Below are 11012 nucleotides of genomic sequence, written 5' to 3'. Positions count from 1 at the left end.
TTGGCAGAGGCACGTGGAGGCTCCAGCGCTGGGATCTCCAGGTCATCGGCGGGCACCATCTTGGCGTTGGTGACCACGTTGGCCATCTGGATGGAGAGGTCGGTGGCTTCGGCGAGATCGAGACTCTCTGTCTCGCAGGAGTAGGCGATGGAGAGGTTGGCCCACAGGGCCAGGACTCCTGCAGGTGAAGGCATCTTTAGCACCAGGTAGGCATAGTGCGGTATGGCCATGAACTCGGCTAGAGTTGGCCGACCAAGTATGGCGTGGTAGGCGGTGTTGAAGTCGGCGACATAGAAGTTGATGTGCTCGACGCGGTAGTTGCTAGCCTTGCCGAACTGTACTGGCAGGGTGATCTCTCCAAGCGGTTTGGATGCCCTGCCAGGTACCATGCCCTAGAAGGAGGAGTCAGAGGGTGTGAGATCTCCTATCTCGAGGCCTAGCTCCTTTAGGGCTTCGGTGAAGAGGAGGGTCGGAGCGCTCCCACCGTCGATGAGCACTTTTCTGAAAAGCACTTTCTGAGCGGTTGCATAAAGGACAAGGGGGAACCACCTTGTGTAAGGGATGTCTGCCCACTGGTTGGCCCTACTGAAGGTGACGGGGACCTCAGATCAGGGGCGATAGCTGGGGTTGGCGATGGCGTCCTCCGCGTTGACGGCGAGCACCCGACGGGTGGTAAGCTTCTAATCTCTTTTGCTCTTGGCAGAGGTAAGGCCCCCAAAGATGGTGGCGACCACCTTGTTGTGATCCTAGAAGGCATTGTTGTTGCCCCCAGGTGGTCGGCGGCCTACGGCTCCGTCGTTATTGTTGTCGTCCGGCTTTTTGGCCTGGAACTCCTTAGCCAAGCCAAGGCAGTCCTTCATCTTATGCTTGGCATTTTTTATGGAGAGGGCACGGGCCTTTGAGGATCTCCTTGTACTATTCATCATAGTCGCGCTTGGCGCGAGGTTCATCAACGGCGGCGATAATGTGGTCTGGTCGGCGATGGCGATATTGACTAGATTTGGACCCTTCTGGCCGATCGCGGCCACTGTCCCGATGGTGACTGCAGTCATCATAATAGCGGTCATTGTGGCATCAGTCGTCGGGACACTAGTCGCTGCGGTGAGTGGGGTGGTGAGTGTCCGCATCCTCGTTGAAGCGTACTTTGGCCTCTTCGGTGTCGGTGTACTGATTGACGGTCATAATCATCTCACCAAGCCCCATTGGCGGCTTGCGATTAAACTTGGAGTGGACGTCGCTGTGATGGAGACCTCGGACGAAGGCGGTGATGACCTCAACTTCCGTGATGTTAGGAATAGAATTCATCATCTCAGAAAAGCATCTGATGTAGCTACGGAGGAGCTCGGACGGCTTCTGGTAGATGCAGTTCAGATCATGCTTAGTGCCCCGCCGAGTACACGTAGCCATGTAGTTGTCAGTGAAGACCTTCTTCAGCTCTTCCTAGGATCCAATGGAGTCCGGGGCGAGGCTTGTGAACCAGTTCATCGTGGTTGGCATGAGCATGACGGAAAGATAGTTCGCCATGACGCTGGTATCTCCCCTAGCGATGCGCACCGTGTGGGGGTCATCCATCCCTCATAGGGTTCGACCCCAGTGATTTTGAAACCACGGGGGCACTGGAGTGTTCGGAGTGCCCTCGTGAATGCTGGGGGCCCTTCGGGATAGTCGCCGTCGTGATCTGCGGCGTTGCCAACGTTGAGTGGCTAGAGGGCTGAGTCTGGATTTCTGTACTCTTGCTCGTATTCTTGACGGTGGCATACTTCTTCTTCATGGCGACCAAAACAACGCTCGTTGATATGTCATCGCGTGTCTCAAAGATTGTTGAGGTGCGCTCGGATGTCATGGTTGACCTCCTAGTCATTTTGGCGAGGGTGTTCGATGTGTTTGCCCCTAGCTCCCCCCTAAAGAGGTTGTCCATCGTTGCGGTGCTGGTCGGTGAAACAACTTTGGCTGGGGCGGCGATTAGATCTTGGCGCAGCTGATCGGTGAATTGAGCTCGTGGAGTATGAAGGTCTCTGGTCCTGGTGGATCTCGTTGACCTGACAGTGCGCCGCTTTAAGCATGGCGGCGACCCTGGCGACCTCCAGTGTCTGCGGGAGCCAGGCAAGCTCAGTTGGCGGCTACGGCCAAGTTGGCGCTTGGGGTCTTTATAAACGTCGTGGCCGTCAACACGGACAAATTCATCGTTGAGGTTGCGTTGGAGTTGGCGTGGCCTTCCTTGCGAGTCGAGCTGAGCCTCGGCTAGCACAAGGGTAGCCTCGTTTGCTCGGCGCTGAGCACGGTTGACGTTCCTGTTGACACAGGCGGCGCAGTCCTCCTCGGTTTCCCCTTCCCATGGGGGGCTGTCGATGCTGACGTTGAAGATTGCACCTCCACGGAAGGGAGGGAAGGGAGGTTGCTCGACGGTGGTTTCGGTGATAGTCTCCGTAGAGCCCGGGGACTCGGAGTCTAAATTCTCCTCCAGGATGGTTTGGAGGGATGCTCTGGGGCGTCGGCCGACGTGTAGCATGTTGACAGCCGGCGGGAGCTGGTCGGCGGGAGGATGGACATCTCCAACCTGGTCAGCGAACTTGCCCCTTAGGGCATCTTGGTAGGTAGCGGCGATATTGGTGAGCCCAAAGGGTAGAGCCATAACCCTTGGAGTTTCCTCTGATGGATCTGAATCGGAGGGTGGTCGGCGCTGAACTAGGGTGGTCAGAGCTGATTCCGCGATGGAGAGGCAATCGATGAGCTTCTGGCCAACCTGATCGATGGATGTGATCAGATTGTCATTGTTGATTTACCTCCTCTGGTAGCGGAGAAGCAGGGTGGCGAATTGTGGACGAAGACGACCTTGTAAGCGGTTCCGAGATCGGATCTGCTGTCGCGGGTGCTGGGGTGTTCGGTGCAGTATTGATCTGCACCGGCTCGATGGGCTCTCCTACTCTATCAGTGCTGATGATCCACGAGATCGATCCGACCATGAAGATCTGGCCGGGCTGTGGGTGGGACGAAGAACCTATAAAACGTACCATCTTATTTGACATGGAAACAACATGCACACCCCTACCTGACGCGCCAACTGTCGACACAATATCATCGACAGTCATCTGAGGGGCATCCCACGAAGGTAGATTGATCGACATAGATGCGTGTAATCGAGAACAAGAAGGCAATAGAGACACACGAGTTAGACAGGTTCAGGCCGTCAGTATGACGTAATACCCTACTCCTGTGGTCTGTTGGATTGTATTGGCTATCGTATAATATTGCGCGTGTATGGAGGGGGTCTCTGCCCGGCTTATATAGTCCGAGGGCAGGGTTACAAGTCGGTTAGATCTAGGAGATAACCTGAAAAGTATAATAAATTACATGAATCATGGGAATATACATATCCTAACAGATCTCGTAGTATCTCCAGGATATCTTCCCGGTGTCTTGCGAGACGCACCGAGCAGCGCCGTGCCCCGCAAGGCTTCGTCTCGTGGGCTGGGCCACCCCTGGGGGCACAGCCCATGTGATCTGCCGTGGGTATCCGGGATCATACCTCCACATTGGAAGAGGGTGCGCGGCGTTGCCTCCAGCCCAAGCGTACAGGAAGGGAGGGGGGAGCAGCAGTGACACCGGTGGGTGAGGAGAAGCGGCGGCGGCGTGCTGCGGAGCAGAGTAGGTGGGTGAACAGTGCCGCGACCGCTGCGAGCGAAGATGAAAGCAGCCGCGAGTGGGGAAAGGTCGCGAGTGGGAAATGCGTTGCTTGTTGGGTCCAATCGATGTGCAAGCCCAGGAACGAGATCGTCCGGACAGACGGACATCTGAATCGTATCATTATCAGAAAAACGAAAACTGATCATGGCTCATGAGTTATCTATCTCGCTACGCAATTTGACAGAAAGAAATTAATTAAGCAGTAGAGAGAAAACAAGAACACTCAGCAGCCAGTCAGCCGGAAGCGTTTCATGCGTGCGTTTGACATGACGCGCGGGCGCGCGCACATCATCCAACGACTAACAGTGGTGGTCAAAGGAGACTTTGCTAGCGTGCAAACGCTCAGCTCGTCGAGGGAGACGATCACCTTCGTCGTCGTTTGTGTGGTGTGCGGTCGTTAATGAGCAGGTCAGGTCAAGACACGAATGCAGTTGCAGGCAGCATAGAGCCTGATGAGAAATTAAAAGGCGTGTATATATCACGAGAAGTCGTTACGGATCAAGAGTCCAGATCGAGACGCCGCCAGCGATACGATGCTCTGCATGCAATGCAACGGCCGCCACGCCCGTGTCCCCTTCACATGTGATCTGTGTCACACGCACGTGAACGTCTTCATGAGCTTTGCCATATACTGTACGTATTTCTTTTTTTAAAATATTATTATGCATGCCATTGAGGTATAGCCTCTGGCAGAGACACTTCTTATCCATTATTAGTAGAAATTTAGTAATGATGTGTCATTTTAGAAGTCTTGTTCTAGTCCGTAATTATGTGACAGGCATATCTAGGTAGACGGGTCATCGACGACGACATGGACGCTTAACATACGAGGAGATCGAGTGGCACGCCATCTTTTTTTTTTTAAGAACTGGAGGGGCAAAAAGCTCCTACAGAATTGCATTAAAAATAAGAACTACAAAAAGAAGTTACAAAGCGATTGTTAGACAGTATTTTTTTTGGCCATGCATCAGTCCCCCTGCACCTCTAACATAAATAAGCCCTACGTCTCTTTTATATATATATAAAATAAGCCCTGAGTGCTGCATCAGGATGACGAATTCCATCATTTTCGTATGTCAGGTCAACTGAATGTTTATTTTGGTTGCACTCTGTCATGTGACAGTTGAGTTATTGTTTGTCCTCTACCACTAGCCGCCTCACCGCTGTCACTGCCCGATCTGTTACATTTCAAAGGGACACTTTTCATGATTCCCCGGTTAATGGGCAGCTGTGAGCTGTGTGTGATTTAGTATGCCAAGTGCATGCCATCTTGGACGCGCGACGAAACAGCAGCCAGAGAAAAAAAAATCAAAATACTAGCTAGTATAAGCTGCAGGTGGTTTGGCCTTATGCCATTATCCATGATAGAGGCGGGCTACCGAGAGATGCTACGTTCGGTGCCATCGGACAGCGATTCCCTCTAACGTAACCTGGGGAGTGGGCAACTGAGTGGAGTGGGTATCAAATCAGTGATTCCAATGATTTAGAAGCTTTTGCTCCCATACAAGGCTACAAGCATAATCTTCCATCGCTGCAAGTGGAACTCCATGATCATAGGATAGGACCAACAAAAACCAAGGATTTCCTTATACATCTACATCAACGAAATGGTTTCTATAAAATTACGAATGAAACTTGTCTTGATAGTGCATTTGTATGAGCTTATAGAGGCTAATATATTTTCTCTAAAAAATTGGTTACAATTAATGAAGTTTGACTTAATACAAAGTTAAATTTTAAATACTTAAGAAATATAGAGCCTCTTTGGCATGGATCCTACCGGCTCCAGCTCCTACCCGTAAAATCACTGCTAAGACTATACACTGAGCTAGTTTTCTCTCTCTCTCCCTCTCATAGAGCTAGTAGGGGCTAGTGAAGCCAAACATTTTAGCTTCACTGGCTCCTACCGGTTCTGTGAGAGGGAGAGGGAGGAGAGACAAAACTAGCTCTAATGAACAGTGTTCAACAGTGATTTTGCAGTTGGGAGTTGGAGCTTGTAGAATCCATAACAAAGTGGTCAATAGTACTCCCAGCTAGGTTTTACCAAGTGCTCCAACTTTAGCCCACATTAGCTGAATTTTATGGACTAGTTGGCTAACAACTTTTGCAGCTTTAGCTAAGTTTTAGCCCATCCATTAGTATTCTTGTTTGGATTATCAAGGGCTAAAGTTTAGCAACTTAGTTGTTAGCCCAAGAGATCCAAACATGCCATGTGCTAACCGTAAAACGAAGAAGCCATTTTTTGAAGAAAAAAAATCAAAAGAGTTACAGAAGTGTCAAGTTCATTAATTTTAACCTATTTTAAATTCAATACGTACAGCTTGGCTTACATGGCAGAAAATTCGTGGACCATATGCGCCTACTAGAAAAGAGATTATAATATGTTCATGGATGGCTTCACAATGTTTTTTTAAAAGATACAACACAGTTGACGCAGAAACAATTAACAAAGTCACCACAGGTACATACTTTGTTGTTAAGAAAAACACGTTACCGACTACAAAATAAATAATGCTATTTCTTCTTACAATAAATCTAAAATATAAGAACACGTGTTGATCTATGATTAAGGCCCTGTTTGATACCTATGATTATATAATCAAATTTTGATGATGGGTTACTATAATTAGAACCCCTGATTACCAAAATCCTAGAATCCAGGTGAGACCAGCTTTGAGGGGATTATGGATGCTGAAAGTCTAATAAGGCCCTGTTTGGATACCTCTGCGATTATCATCATCACATTATATAATCAGATTTTAATCGAAACAGTATTGATTATATGATAGATTTATTATAATCAAACCTCTTGATTACCATAATTCCATAATCAAGGTGAGACTAGGACGTTATAGGGGATTATTTGTGCTGAAAGTCCAACTTGCCCCTAAGTCCCTAACCAATTGTCCAACTTTCCAAATTAATAGTGGATGGAACTTTCACGAAGAATATTATATTTAAGGAGGTTCTAACGTCATAGGCAAGGTAACAGAATATTACTAACACATACAATGCATTTTTTATTTAATTAAATATTGCACAAATAGTATCTCACTAACGCCGATGTCAGTGCCATGGACGCGGCGATCGCTCGAACACCGGCATCGACCGACACAATGCCAGCGAGCGTCATAATGGACATACACAAGATCGGGAGGAACAACAAGGTATGGACAGACCCTGACGAATTCCGTCCGGAGCAGTTCCTCGCGTGTGGCGCGGCAGACGCTACTGGCGCTCCCGTACGAAATAGTCATCGAGATCGTCGGGCTTGTCACCGCGACCTCGCTACACCCAATGGAGGACCTCTGTAGCCTCCGTGGCATGTACGTGTCCGCAGTCCACCCACGCATGAGTCGCATTACTTACACATTTAATTTGTCTACCTGTACCGTGCGTGTCTTTGCAGTTGCCAGAACATGCGCACGACGTGCATGGAGCGCGTCGTGAGGAGCCACGTAGCGCTACAGCGGGAGGAATCCATGAGGTGGTAAGACCCCAACCGCTACCTCGCCCTCGTCGACAAACTGGCCGCCGCCGACAACCCGGAGGCCTGCTTCGTGCTCGGTCTCAGGCTCGTCTTCACGTAGGGCCGCACGGACCCCGTCGGCACTGCTTGCCTCAGATAGGCGGCCGCCGCTGACCACAAGGTGGTGGCCTACATGCTCGGTGTCCTCCTCTATGGGGACAACGAGGCCGAGCACTACATCAGGAAGGTGGAGGGCGAGGACGTCGCCCACGGGTGCAAGCCAGAGGCTAGCAGGACCAACCGGGAGTGCGTGAGGTGCCTCGAGCAAGCTGTTGACGTGGTTCGAGAGGTGTTATGGAGGGTGGACGGAACGATGTACCCGGTGCTGGTGCCGGTGCCGTTGCCGGAGGTTGGTTGCAAGGGCAGCGGCTGCGGCATGGCAAAAGGATGGACCGGCGGCTAGCGCTGTCTTTTGTAGCGACGGCTACATGATTAGGCATGAGTACTCCGAGTTCTTGTCGCGAGTCTCATCATTCCTGAACTAAAACATCTTCTAATCCTCTGGTTTTGCTGTAGGACTCAATCACTGGATTATTGGCTAGAGAATAATAAAATGATCATTTATGTTCCATGTGTTTTTGAGTCATATTCCTTGTTAGATTTACATTTCAAGAAAAATGTCGTGTAACACGTTTATATTTACACGAATATTATATTTAAGTTTTTATATATGGCCACTTGTGCATAGCGCTCATCCGAACGCTTGATGGCAACTACGTGTGAGATTAATCTCTATCTCTACTATATTATACATATAATACAACACAACTAAAAAGCATTGAGAGTTTTCAGTTCACCCGGCGATCTTCACCGCGTGCCTGCGATCTGCATCCGGATTCTGGAAGGGCGGAAGCTGTTGTGGACTATGGTTCTGCCTTGCAGCGGCAGCAGCCAGGTAGCTAGCAGCAACCAGCAGGCAAGCAGCGCATGTGCATCACGATCACGGACTGCAGTGGTCGGCTACGTTGAGGCCTCAACTCAGGCCCCTCTTCGTCGACTCTCAGTTGGTGACCAGTGACCAAGCTGTTGGAGGTAGTAAGGCACAAGTCCCCTCGAAGATCCATGCACAAGGTAAAGATTCCGTTTTCTTCTCTAATTTAGAATGAATCACAAACTTGATCGATGAATTTGGAGGGAAACACTACATGTTTAATGCACTTTATAAGCAAATTTATTTGGCCATGCTACTATGCTACTTTGTTTAGTATTGTGATACAATTATAGAAATAATCTTTTTTTACATTTTGTTGTTTGTAAATTGTAATGTGGACGAAGAAGGGTGCTAGCACTAGCATATTTGCATCGTGGGAGAAAGCTAGCACTTGCATTGCATTGCAAAAAAAAATTTACATGGAATCACGGCAAAATAGAAAGTAGAAAATTATTGTGCTATCCATATATGCATTGCATGTTTGCATGCACCAGCATACATGGCAACGAGCCTCTCCCGGCTCCCTGCGCCTTGCTCCAAGGAAAGAGAATTAACACAGAAGAAAGAGAATTAAGACAAAAGGAAAGAGAGAGACTGCTATCAATCCCCTGCTATAAATCATGTGGCCTCACCATAGCGCCCACCCTCGCCAGCTGAGCTCGCCATCGCTCGCACCGACCTCTGCCCTCGTGCCCTCCCTCGCGCACCGGCTGTGCTTCGCCATAGCACGTCGCCATCATCGTCGCCTGCCACCATCGCCTTCGCTATCTTGCTGTGCCCTCGAGGAGGACTGCGGACTGGCATGAGGAGCTTCCAACATCTTCTGTCTTTCACAAACGTCCACCCTGTTAGTGAATCCCTTCCTGCCCTGATGCGTTTATTTATTTGTTATTGCCTCCCGTGCTTATGTGATCTAAAATCATGCCTCTTTAAAAGTCTTGGATAGATACAGTGCAGAGGCTATGTGATGCGTGTTGGGATCTCTAGCTAATGGAAGGCTTAGCTCCTTTTAGTTAAAATTTATTCCATGTTTCATATACCTTAATTATTTAAAAAATAATAATATGTACATCTTTTAGGTCTTGATGGATAGTTCAGATGCAAAGGTTTCGAAGGAAAATGGAGGCCCCTTAGAAGATATTGTACAAACAAAAAATTCCAATGAGCCTATGGATGATTCTAGATGGTTGCAAGAAAGCATGAGTACATAAGTTATCCACGAAGCTCTACCAGTTGACCTAGGGCTTTAACACGGCCCATGATGAAAAGGCCCTATCAACTTCTGGGGTACATCCGAAAGAAGAAAAAGGACTTTTAGAAATCATAATCGTATAAAATAAACCCAAAAAATCTATGTCTTCACCGGTTGCCCTAGAAGGTATTGATATTTTCTCTTTGATGGATTAACCTAGAAAAACTGCTAACTATTGTTGTATACTTTAATTTAATCCTCTTTTTCATATTATATTTATACTGATACTGATAGAGCCATAATTGAATCTGTCAAAAAAAATTCCATCTTCACCTAGGAATAACGAGCTTGTGCTCATAGATGATATGGTATCGAGAAACCACATGGATTGTCTTTTTTCAGCCATATGAATACTTGTCTGATGAGGTAACAGATGCAAGTCATAATACTCAATCAAACATTGCCAACTTCAATGCCCTTTCTCTCTAATGGCGAAATGTACGCAGGTCATAGATGCTTATATTAAACTGCTGAAGGCCCAGGAGGGTTTAAAAAAGACGCCAGGAGGTACAGTCTATCTTGAAACTGCATGCTTAGTTGCAATCATGAAGCAGGATGGAGAAAAGGATGAGATCATGGAAGCTAATTACCCTAACCGTTGCACTTCACATCATCCTAATTTAGTTCAAAGGGTGCTAGCTTACTTGAAGCATGACATTGTAGCAATTTTTTTAAATGATCTACTGGTCTTTCATTATCAATTTTTATGCCTGCCAAAATGTTTATTATTTGATTTGATAGGTGTTTCTTCCAATAAATATTACAAATACACATTGGTAGCCTTGCTGTTATAAACACCGACAAACGTGTGCTAGACTCTTTGGGCTGAGATGTTCGGACGTGCTAACCTCAATAAAATTGTGGGTATTTCCTAACATAAGCTATTTATACATATTTTATATTTTAGAAATGTTGATTGATTCGTTCTTCTATAAACAAATAGCAAGATGGATTACGGAAATAGATAGATTTCATATTGGAGGAGACAAGCCCGAAAGAGCACAAATGACTAGATGTTGAGGTTGATACCTGGCCTGGTTAGGGAGATTTTCTGTGGCAAATTATTACAATAGATGAGGTACGTTAGAAATAATGGCATGTCATATAAGTTAAATTTTATGTGTCTTTCCCTTTTGATCTAATGTGAGCCTTGAACCTCTATTAATGTGGTATGTAGTTTTTCATGCGGTTTATTCTTAATAAACTTTATTGAGTATTGGACTGGGAACGATTTGTCAGACGAGTTCAATCAGGTAAACTATGTGTCTTACCACAAGTTATGAGTGTGCACTAGCTGTGGGTTTTTAATTAATAATTAATTAGGTTCATACTATCGTGCAGGATGATATGAAAGAATTTAGATTGAAGCTTGCGGCGATCTTGCTATCGTCAGAGTTAAACAGACAAAAGGGTGCTCCATATCTTGATAGGGATGAAAATATTGGAAGCCCAAGCGACTGTGCCATAATAGAGAATCCAAAGATGGCTGATCAAGTGTCCACGAAAAAGAGAAAACATTATGAGGCCGAATGCTTAGTGGTTCAAATGGGTACCCCTCAACACATACAAACTCTAAATAAATCCCCACAAGTCCATGCCAACCAAGACCCTGATGA

Source organism: Miscanthus floridulus, chromosome 4 (assembly GCF_019320115.1).
Source record: "Miscanthus floridulus cultivar M001 chromosome 4, ASM1932011v1, whole genome shotgun sequence".
NCBI classification, from domain to species: Eukaryota; Viridiplantae; Streptophyta; class Magnoliopsida; order Poales; family Poaceae; genus Miscanthus; species Miscanthus floridulus.
This window is presented reverse-complemented; position numbering follows the sequence as displayed.